This window comes from Martes martes, assembly GCF_963455335.1.
Source record: "Martes martes genome assembly, chromosome: 13".
NCBI classification, from domain to species: Eukaryota; Metazoa; Chordata; class Mammalia; order Carnivora; family Mustelidae; genus Martes; species Martes martes.
In genome coordinates, this window is record NC_137901.1 from 29,147,798 (window position 1) to 29,160,035 (window position 12,238).

Below are 12,238 nucleotides of genomic sequence, written 5' to 3' on the forward strand. Positions count from 1 at the left end.
CTTTTTCTTCCCTTTGAACCCTCATCTTTTTTTTTTTAATTTTGTTTTAATTTTTCAGTGTTCCAAGATTCATTGTTTATGCACCACACCCAATGCTCCATGCAATTCGTGCCCTCCTTAATACCTTCATCTTTATGAGAGAAGTAACTAAACACAGGTTATTTACTGCATTATCTCTTATTTTCCTATTACTGTTAGTGCCTTTGTGGTTTTTTTTGTTTGTTTGTTCGTTTTCTTCTTTTTTTTAAAGATTTTATTTATTTATTTGACAGAGAGATAGAGAGCACAAGTAAGCAGAGAGGCAGGCATAAGAGAGAGAAGCAGGCTCTCTGCTGAGCAGGGAGCCTAATGTGGGACTCAATCCCAGGACCCTGGAATCATGACCTGAGCCGAAGGCAGCCACCCAACCAACTCAGCCACCCAGGCACCGCCCCCCTCCTCGTTAGTGCCTTTGCAAACTATTCATTTATTAAAGCCTCCTCAAATTAATCCAGCTGGAATATATCCCTGTTCTTACTGTGATACATACACAATGGGGAAACTGACTTATTTGGATTATTTGCCAGAAATTTTCTAGAAGTGATGTAGTGGCAACTGCATTGTCATTGAAAAAGGTCAGGATAGAATTCCTGACTCTGACACTTGCTCACTGTGTGACATTGGTCTAGTTACTTAATCATTCTGTGCCTGAGTTTCCTTCTCTATAAAATGAAGTTACTTTTCAGGTTTCCTGTGAATATATAATTTATGCAAAGTGCGAAGCACAGTGCCTGGGGCAAAGAAAATTTCTTACCTTGGTAGCTAGCAATCAATCCAGTCATTCAGGTGTTAATGAAGCCAATAATCCAGTTTCCACCCTTGTAGAAGCAGGCTTCTCTTAATCGCTTGGCCACTCAATGACTTCTTGCACTCTTGACCCTGGATAGACATGAATTCATTGATTCAACTAATATTTATTGATTGCCTATTATCTAAATGACATCACGTTAAGAGCTGTGGAGAATTAAAATAAGATGTAAGTCTTATTTCTTAAGAAGTTTATATTCTAAAAGGAAGAGGGAGACAAAGGAAATTATTATCAACTGGATTCCTAAGAGGTCCTAGCCGCTATCAGGTCTCCAGATATTTTTTCTTAGGAAGCTAAATGATACAGTAAGATAGCATAGAGGAGATGTCAAAGAGGCAGACTGCCAACAAACTAGAATACAAAATATTTAGAGAAAGAAGTGTATTTCTTTGAGTCTGGTAGTGATTGTCTTGTAAATGCAAGCCATAAGTGATCCTGAAACTCACTTTTGGAATGCCCACTTGAAGAAAAGAGGTGTGATTTGTTTGCCCATGAGAGGCAGTCCATTCATTCACTTACCCTCTTTTCTCTATTCCGGTGTATAGCTATCTTTTTGCACAACCTTGACCTTGCCATCCAAATCACGATTTCAAAACGCAAATCTATTTTAATTAATTTGTTGCTTAAGTGATACAAAGAGTGCACTCAATGTTTAATTCTACCCCAGATATCAAGGACTCTCTGATCCCCCTTTAAATACAGATTTAAAGCACTTACTCCATTATCATTGTTTTGGTTCGTCACAGGTCAATGATGTCCTAAAATGAAGAGTACGGGGTTATAAGGGTCCATGCTCCTGATAAGGGAGTATTTGATTGATTTATTTGGGATCTTAATTTTCCCTACAATAAAATGACAGAATGTCGGTTTGCTCACAAATAATTCTTATTTCCACCCAATTTCAATTCTAAGATATTAAAGATACATTAATATCCTTCAAGCCTATTCATCCAGGTGAGAAAGGTGGGAAATCCAAGTTCTTTAAGGAGAAAATTACTTCTAATATCTTGCTAAATAAATGACCATTGTTTCTGCCTACATATGAGCAGTTTGAGCAGAACATACATAATTGCTAGCCTTAGAATTTTTCAACCCTCAGAATCTTTTGTATTTCTTAGGAATTCATTTATATTAAAAAAAAAAATAATGGGGCATTGGACTAGTCAGTTGATTTTGAAGAAACTTGGTCATTTGATTTGGGATGGAAATAATTTTTTTTACATGGTTTCCCATTTGTCTTAGTGGTCTGAATGAGTTTTATGGGCCCAGTTTACTGCCATCTGAAACTCTTGTGAGTGTACTTGGGTGTGTGAGTTTGAACATTATTGGTACATCAAAGCACTCATAAGCAATTTAGTTAGTCAGTGAACTGTAGGCCCTAGTGCTTTCCTAGGAATACAGACAATTTCCTATATATTACACATCCACTAGTATTAAAGATAAGCTATGTGATGCCTGCATCTACCAAAGGTGTAGTCCTTCTGGGAATACAAACAGACACAGTGGACACACACACACACACACATAGATATATGCCAACAGACACACAGTCATGTGACAAATACACACATGGACACACACACATAAGCAGAAACACATGTATCTTTCCATGTCTCAGAAAGTCCATAAAATCACACGGGGGGTGATAAGAGACATCAGAGAGGAAAGGTCAGTTGGTGGTAAGATTTTACTGTAAATCTAAATCTATCTGGGGTTTGGACTGTCAAACAGTGCAGTGAAGGTGAGACTTAGAAATTAGTTATCTGGCCAGCTGAAGTTGGAGTTTACTGTTACATTAGCCCTTTCCTCATTCCATTTCCCCACAAAAACAAAACAAGCAAACAAATGCCAACAACTGCTCACACTATTTCTGTCAACTACGATGCCCTGAGCCCTAACACAGTCTATTTTCAAGAGTTAGTCATATTTGAATAAATGTTTTGAAAGACTGTCTCCATTCATGACTGAAGGGCTGGGTTCCTATACTTGTGCAACCTCACGTGTTTGTATGCTATTAAGGAGAACACTGTTAGTTTGCAGAAATTAAATCTTGGAACTTTATAAGGGGAAAGAATCTTAGATATCATATAAATAAGCAATTCTTTTAAAGGTGATACAGCTGAAGCCCTGAACAGGTGAAGTGACTTTCCCAGGATCACATAGCATTATCACCACAGCTTCATTCCTTTGGGACTTGAGGATTCCACTCCTACCCCTAGAATGGACACATTCAAAGGTATTGAGCATCATGCTGGTGACTTTTATAATATATTATATAATTTGCTTGATTATCACAACAATCTCATGAGGTAAATATAATCCTATTTTACAACTTGGAAATTGCCTGGTTGGTCAGTGGAGGGGTCTGGACTGGAACATAGGCCTCTACACTATGTTTCCAGGGATATATCCATGCCAAATCTGCTTCCCTGTAGTCAATGATTAAAATGCAAACACACCTGGGAATTATAGTCTTAGAAGCTAATATCCTAGTTACTAATCCTGCTTTAGGGGAGATTAGTTGACAACTTGGTGAGAGCAGGAATTGGACTCTGAAGTTGTGCTTAAAGGCAGATTTTGATAGTGAAATGGCAGAGTATAAATGACCTATTTCACAGCTTTGCCTTGAGCTATTCCAATTCTATTTACCCATCAGCTGCATGGCAGCCTGGTAGAGGGGCAGATGGGAAAACCATTGCCAGAAAAGAGATAGGTCTATCATTACTGGAGAAAATGAGTCCCCCCTCTCACCCACCCCCTTCCCTGAGAGCCCCATCGAGAAATGGGTTTGCCCTGGAACCCTCAGAGGAGGCCCATTTTCTGGGGAATAGGACAAGGCTCCTCCAGGCAATCTCATCACTTTGTGGCCTCTATGATGATAATATATTTGTGCCTAATCCATAATTAACTGGGAAGAGCATAATATTAATTATTTTGCTCAGTTGTTAATCAGTGGGGTGTTTCCCTCCCGCACCCCTCCCGTTGCATACTAACCTGTCAAACTCTAGTAATTGTTGCATGAACAGGTTTGGGTAAAAGTCTCCAAGGAGGACAATTCTCTTGTTCCATTAGCGAGAACACATATAGATCATTTTCAGTGCTAATCTAGGGCTAAAATCAATTATGTCTCTTGTATTTAAAAATTAAATTGACTCGCCATGGGAGTAGGATGAAGGAAAAATACATTCCTCCTATTATGTGTAATTACAATTGTAAAACATTTTCCTTCGGAATGTAATTGCTGCCTGCAGAGGCTGAAGCAAGAGCTTGAAGCGTTTAGTTGAGAAAGGCTGGGCTTTCTTTCAGGTTTTTTCTATGGGCTTTTGTTTCCCATCCCTCCCCAGACCTCTTTCTTCCTCTTCATTTTAATGCTATTATAACACTGTGAGGTCCTCTAAGACTTCTCCACTTTCAAAGAATCTCAAATGCAGTTTAGGGCATAAGGAGCAAAAACCAGCACAGAAAAAGGGAGAGCTAATTATGCCTGTAATCTATATGATGAAAACTTCAATCTTACTAGTATTTATTTAGTGTTCATTGTGTGGCCAGGCCTGAGTTAGGTGCTGTGGGAAACACACACAAATGACATGGTCTCTATTATCAAGCTTTTTAAAGTTGATGAATGACTCAAGTATAAGTTATATGAAAAATAAGCAGTTTTTCTTTCTTTTTTTTAAATTGACAATATGATTACTTGACCAATGATAGACATTCCAGTGCTCAGGGAGGTAAGTAAATTAGGAGATCACAGAATTGATTATGGTTCTCTCCCTAAGACTCAGTTCTCAGACTTGTCTTATTCCCTCCCTCAGAAACACCATCATTTCTCATTAACTGCAACAATTGCATTTTAAGAATATTTTGGTTGGAAAGAACAGTAATCAACTCTAAATGGCTCACATATAGAATTGCTATATGAAATACAGTCTACCCAGTTAAAAATGAATTTCAGGTTGTTAAGAAACAATACAACACACACAAAATGAAGCCTCGAATCATCAATCCAAGACTTAATTTTATTACAATTTCAGCTCTCCCAGAAATGGAATTTTAAACCAGTCAATCAGGAATCACATAATCAACACTAGTCAGGTAACCTACCTGCCTGATAGGCCCCTGCCATCTGCTGAAGGATAGTAACTTTGCAATAACCAACCGGTTTGCTTTTTTGGTCTGGTGTAACTTCCTTGTTCCTGTTTCCTTCTGCCTATAAAAGTCTTTCATTTTGACAAGTCCTCAGACCTCCTTTCTATCTGCTAGATTGGATGCTGTCTAATTTGAATAGATTTTTGCTCAAATAAACTCTTAAAATTTTTAATATTCCTCAGCTTACATTTTGACAAGATAAACAACTATTATACGTCTTTCCTTTAAAAGTATAGTTATACTCCAAATATTGCATGGGACATACATATACTAAAACAAATGTACTCATTGTTTACCTGAACTTCACAAGTAACTAGGAGTTCTGAATTTTTATTGGCCAAATCTGACAAACCTATTTACATAAAGACCATTTATTATTACGATGTGGGGTAGCTAGCCATTTATTGATGGGATATATGATGTCTCCAAGAATTCAAAGAGCAGATTTATATCTTGACCCCAAAAATAGACTGAAATGGTGTTTTAGCTCACAGAATTCTCTTTATCTGTCCCCCATCTCTGTTTCTCTTTATACATCTGTTTTATTCTTTGCTTTCACTCCAGGCAAGTTTTTTTTGTTTACCAATGCCCATCATGGAAAATAGGCATCAATGGCTATTTTGATCTCTTTTTTTAGGGATATCAACCAGGCTGCCCTGGAACTGCTTACTTCCAACTCCAAATTCCTGAGGAAAATACTGATTGGCCAAGTTTTTGTTAGTTGCCCACTGTTTAAACAATTAAGTATAATGTGAAATTAATGTCATATTTTATAAATCTTATGAAATCATGGGTGTGAATGGTCTATTCTCATAAAAGTGAGGATGACAAAAGAGAAGATTGGTCACAAAAATATTGTTGTCCCTTACAACTTGTTAAATCTGTGAACCCCTAATATATGTAATTTTAAAATCTCTTTTAGAGTTCCTATTTGCTAAAACGATTTACCTTGAAGTCCTTTGTCATCTTAAAATCACCCTAGTTAAAATCTGTATCTTCACTTTTCTATTAAAAGTAGCATTTTTGGGGTGCCTGGGTGGCTCAGTGGGTTAAAGCCTCTGCCTTTAGCTCAGGTCATGATCCCAGGGTCCTGGGATCGGGCCCCACATCGGGCTTTCTGCTCAGCAGGGAGCCTGCTTCTCCCTCTCTCTCTCTGCCTGCCTCTCTGCCTACTTGTGATCTCTCTCTCCATCAAATAAATAAACAAAATCTTTAAAAAGAAAAAAGTAGCATTTCTGTTCAATTTATTTGTGTGTGTGTGTGTGTGTGTGTGTGTGTGACATTATCTTACTCCCCTATTGCCTTGAAGTCATTATTGACTCTTTCCCTTTACCTCTGCTTTTTCACCTCATGTCAGTCTCCACACTCTATTAACACTTCCATCATAATATCTTTTAAGTTCGATTCTTTTTTTCTTTTATGCATTACCTAATTCTATAATGCTACTTGTATCTTCAGCACTTGTTTATTAATCACTTACATTGTGTAACAAGTCTTCCAGGCTCTTCTTGTTTCAAAATATTCAACATACAAAGTAGTTTTAGAGTCTTTTGTTGTTGTTGTTTTCAAAGAACAGGTTGCATATATCATCTTCTCCAATTCAAGAATAGGTTGCCACTATCTGTAGACTCTGGGATGTGAGTGAAAGTAGTTTTGTTTTGAAGACTTAGTGCCTCGATGTAGAATGAGCCTCTGAGGGGTGCCTGGGTGGCTCAGTCGTTAAGCCTTTGGCTGGGGTCATGATCCCAGGGTCCTAGGATCAAACCCCACATTGGGCTCCTTACTCAGCAAGAAGCCTGGTTCTCCCCTCCCAACCCCCCTGTGGTGTTCATTCTCTGGTTGTGTCTCTCTCTGTCAAATAAATAAATAAAATCTTAAAAAAAAAAAAAAAAGAATGCGTCTCTGAATCCATTATTTCCTACTTCATAGGGTTGTTGCCAAGTTAGATGTTTCCAAATATATTGTTTATGGGTTTCATCTTCTTATTTGTGATCTTTAAGATGGTATCTGTTAATATCAATATTCAAAGTTTCAACTAAATGCTCCAAAGTGCTCCCCAGTCATGTGCTCTATTCATAAATTTATAGAATCAGAATTGTCATAGCAGAAAGGGTCATGACAGAGTTTTGAACATTCTAAAACCAAAAGTCTGTCTGAATCACCCTCCAGAAATTATACTTTATTGATTCTTTCATTTTGTTTAAAGGTAATCAATAAAAACAGACATGATTCCTCAGGTTCCAAAAATTATGTTTCTCTACTATGTTCATTTTGATTTTGTTTATTAAACAAATTTCAATGAATTTCTAAGACAAATTGTACATCAGTGAATGAAGAAAAGAGGCAAGCTTAGTTTGAAGATAATCACTTCAACTCTCATGAAAGGATATCACCACAATGTGTCCCAAGGATTAATTAAGAAACAGGGGGAAAAAACTTCTTTGAGTTAAAAAACAAATATATTCTAACATATACTGATACTGAAACCTTATTTTGCAAATGTAATTAGATCAACTGTGTGTTCATTGTCCTTAACAAAGTAGTGACAGTACTACACATGTTTAACTGCTTTTCATTTCCTAGAAAGATACTGTAACTATGGTAGAAATAGTAATAGTAGTATAGTATAAATAGCAGTAATATTGATAATAATGGTTGTATAGTTAGTATTGTTAAAAAATAATAAAACAATGTGTAGATGCCAACTGATAATAAATATAAATGATATAACCATTTCATAGAACTTCATTGAAATTTGGTAGGATTGACTTCATTCCCAGAGGTAGGTTCTGGTTGACCTAAGCCAGTCTAGGTAATCTCATCACTTCTATGGTATGGACAGTGAAAGCCTGTGCCAATCAGTGTATGACACTCTTCATACAGAGATGGTCAGCAAGCTTCAATGGTTGAGAAGCAGCATGACACCCAGAAACACATTTGATGGTTATGATATTTGACTTTCTCTCCCCACACTCCCTGGAAATTTTTGAAAAAGAAGGTAGGTCAATTTGCTACTGGCAGCCACTTTGCGATGTGAAGACATCAGGTTGAGGATGAAGCTGGTGTTCAGAGGTTGGCAGGAACAGTGAAAGAATAACAGACTAATACAGGCAAAACTTGATAGAATTGAGCCTAAAACTTATAAATCTTACACTTTCTATCAATATGAGCCAACAGCTACTCCTTTTGTTTAAGCTAGTTTGATATAGATTTATTATTACCTGCAATGACAAACATCTACAATAACATATATAAGTAGATCACTGTATTTTATAAGATACTTATATAGGCTTCATTCATCTTGATCTTATATAGAAATCTGTGAGCTAAGTGTTTAGATATTATTATATTCATTTATTATAATTATTATTTTGTTTATTTTATTGATGAGAATTTAGAGGCTCAAAGATATTGTAAAATTTTACTAAAATAGGAAGAACATCTAGGGTTCTTCTGAGACCCAGGATTTTGGAATTCCATCACAATGTTACATTGAAGGAAATTACTAAATTGGCTAGTGCAGACATCATTTTTTTAAAGTTTTTATTTTAATTCTATTTAGTCAACATATAGTGTAATGTTAGTTTCAGATTTAGAATATAGTGATTCAGCACTTCCATATATCACTCAGTGTTCATCACAAGTGCACTTCTTAATCCCCATCACCTATTTCACCTATCCTCTCCCCCACCTCCCCTCTGGTAATCATCAGTTTGTTCCTCTACAGTTAAGAGTCTATTTCTTGGTTTCTCTGTTTCTGCCTTTCTCTCTTTTCCCTTTGCTCATTTGTTTTGTTTCTTAAATTCTACATATTAGTGAAATCATAGAGTATTTGTCTTTCTTTGACTGATTTATTTCACTTAGTACTCTACTCTCTAACTACATCCATGTCATTGTAAATGGCAAGATTTCATTCTGAAATAATATTCCATTTTATATATATAGATATATATCTATTTAGAGTTATAGATATACATCTCTATTCATCTATCAGTGGACACGGGCTGCTTTCATAATTTGGCTATTGAAAATAATGCTGCAATAAACATAGGAGTGCATATATCCCTTCAAATTAGTGTTTTCAAATTCTTTGGGTAAGTAATGAGTAGTGCTATTCCTAAGTTGTAGGATAGTTCTACTTTTAACTTTTTGAGGAACCTCCATAGTGTTTTCCACAGTGGCAGCACCAGATTGCATTCCCAACAGTATACAAGTGTTTCTTTTTCTCCACATCTTCACCTTCACCAACACCTGTTGTTCCTTGTGTTGTTGATTTCTAGCCATTTTGACAAGTGTGATGTGATAGCTCATTGTAGTTTTGATTTGCATTTCACAGGTTGTAAGTGATGTTGAACATCTTTTTATATGTCTGTTGGTCTTCTGGATGTCTTCTTGGAGAAATGTTTGTTCATGTCTTCTGAACATTTTTAATTTGATTGTTTTTTGGATGTTGAGTTGTATAAATTCTTTATATATTTTGGATACATTCACCAAATGTCATTTGCAAATATTTTCTCCCATTCCAAAGGTTGCCTTTTAGTTTTGTTGATTGTCTCCTTTGCTGTACAGAAGCTTTCTATTTTGATGTGGTCCCAAGAGTTCATTTCTGCTTTTGTTTCCCTTGCCTCTGGAGACATATCTAGAAAAAAGTTGGTATGGCCCAAGTCAAACAGGTCACTGCCTGTGTTCTCTTCTAGGATTTTGATTTCTTGTCTCACATTTAGCTCTTTAGACAATTTTGAATTTATTTTATATTTGGTGTAAGAAAGTGGTCCAATTCCATTCTTTGCATATTAGTGTCCAGTTTTCCCAGTACCATTTGTTGAAGAGACTGCTTTTCCCCATTGGATATTCTTTCCTGTTTGTCAAAAATTGACCATACAGTTGTGGGTTTTCTATTTTTTTCGATTTTTTACTATTTTTCTATTTCTATTTTCTATTTTTCTATTGGTCTATGTGCCTATTTTTGTGCCAGTACCATACTGTTTGATCACTACAGCTTTGTGATAGAACTTAAAATCTGGAGTTATGATGCTTCAGCTTTACCTTTCTTTTTCAATATTGCTTTGGCTATTCAGGGTCTTTTGTGGTTCCATAAAAATTTTAAGATTATTTGTTCTAGTTCTGTGAAAAATGTTCTTGGTATTTTGATTGAGATTGCATTAAATGTGTAGATTGCTTTGAGTAGTATGGACATATAAACAGTACTTGTTCTTCTAATCTATGGACATAGAATGTCTTTTGTGTCCTCTTCAATTTTTTTTCAATCAGTTTTCTGTAGTTTTCAGAGTATAGGTCTTTCACCTCTTTGGTTAGGTTTATTCTAGGTATAACATTCTTTTTGGCATAACTGTAAATAGGAATGTTTTCTTAATTCCTCTTTCTGCTGCTTCATTATTGGTGTATAGAAATGCAACAGATTTCTATGCATTGATTTTGTATCCTGCAATTTTACTGAATTTGTTTATCAGTTCTAGCATTTTTTTTTTTTTTGGTGGCTTCCTTTGCATTTTCTATATATAGTATCATGTCATCAGCAAATAGTGAAAGTTTTACTTCTTTGTTGATTTGGATCCTCTTTATTTCTTTTTGTTGTCTAATTGCTGTGGCTAGGACTTCTAGTAGTATGTTGAATTAAAGAAGTGAGAATGGATAGCCTTACCTTTTTCTTGTTCTTGGGGGAAAGTCTTTAAGATTTTTCCCATTGAGGGTAGCATTGGATGCGGGTTTTTCATATAAGGAATTTATTTTTTTAAACATTGATTTACTTATTTTAGAGAAAGAGAGTAGGGGAGAGGGGCAGAGGCAGAGGGAGAGAGTGTCTCAAACAGATTCCATGTTGAGTATGGAGCCCAACATGGGATTTGATCTCATGACCTGAGATCATAACCCTGAGATCACAATGAGAGCCCAAACCAAGAGTTCAACTCTTAACAGACTATGCCACCTAAGTGCTCCCATCTAAGGCCTTTATTGTGTTGAGGTATGTTCCAGCTAAACCTACTTCTTAGGGGTTTTTTATTATGAACAGATGTTGTACTTTGTCAAATGCTTTTTTCTGTATCTAATGAAATGATCCTAGAATTCTTATCTTTTCTCTTATTGATGTGAAGTATCACATTGGTTTGTTAATATTGAACCATACTGGCAGCCCAGGAATAAATCCAGTGGGGACATCATAAAGGTTATAGAAAGCAGAGGGCAACATCCTATAGGTAAGTGTATTAAGCCGGTAAGTTGGTTAGGTCCTTCTGGGCAAGAATGAAAAGTGCGAGACTAAAATGTAGGAAAAAGAAGGGAAGTGATAGATCCCATCAACATTCTATGGGATTGGAAGTCTCTAGAGTAAATCTGTTACGTAGCTTTGTCCCTAATCTGTGTGTTTTGTCACTATTTTCAGTAACACATGTATGTCTCACATTTTCCCCAAATGATCAAAAGGCCTTTCAGTTAGCCTTGTACCTTTCTGTCAAGAAGAAAGTCTTAGATAAACTCATTAATGCTGGAGCATTAGGGGCTTAATTAAAATGCAAATCCTAACCAGAAAGATTTGCATTTCAATGAAGAAGAATGAAGGGGATGATACTTACCTTAAAGGAATAAAGCAGTACTTGTGGTATTTCAAGTATCAGGGAAATTATTTTGGAGCAAGGATGTATTATCATCACTTTACAAACCACACTATTAGATAACTAATTACTTAACTCTTCGTAAAGTCCAGCAAAAAAGGAGGGCATTATCACCGAGGGACCATAGTTTTAGTACCATCAATGCACAAATATAGAGAAATGGTTAGAACCATAGAAGTATATGTGGATTGAAAGAGAGTTTAAAGGTATCAGCCACATACATGATTCCAGGTTATCAGCTAGTGGTAAGAAATTAAATGGGTTTAGAAGATTGGAAGTGACCTATTATGTCAATTGTATTTTGATAATATCTAAGTAAGCAACATTTATAATACACACACAATTTTAATGAAATATTACAAACCTACTGAAAGATATACCTAGTACATCAGTGTACCCATAATTCTTATTTTCTTCAATTTTTTTCTAAAGAACTAGACTCAATATGTTTTTTGCGATCCCATTTAACCCTCCTTCCAAAGATAACAACTGTAAGATTTTTAATTTGTTCTGTTTGTTTTTATAATATTGCTACATATTTATACATAAATAAAATATTTATTAGTATTTTTCAGATTTTTTAAACAGATTTTATTTATTCATTTGAAAGAGAGAG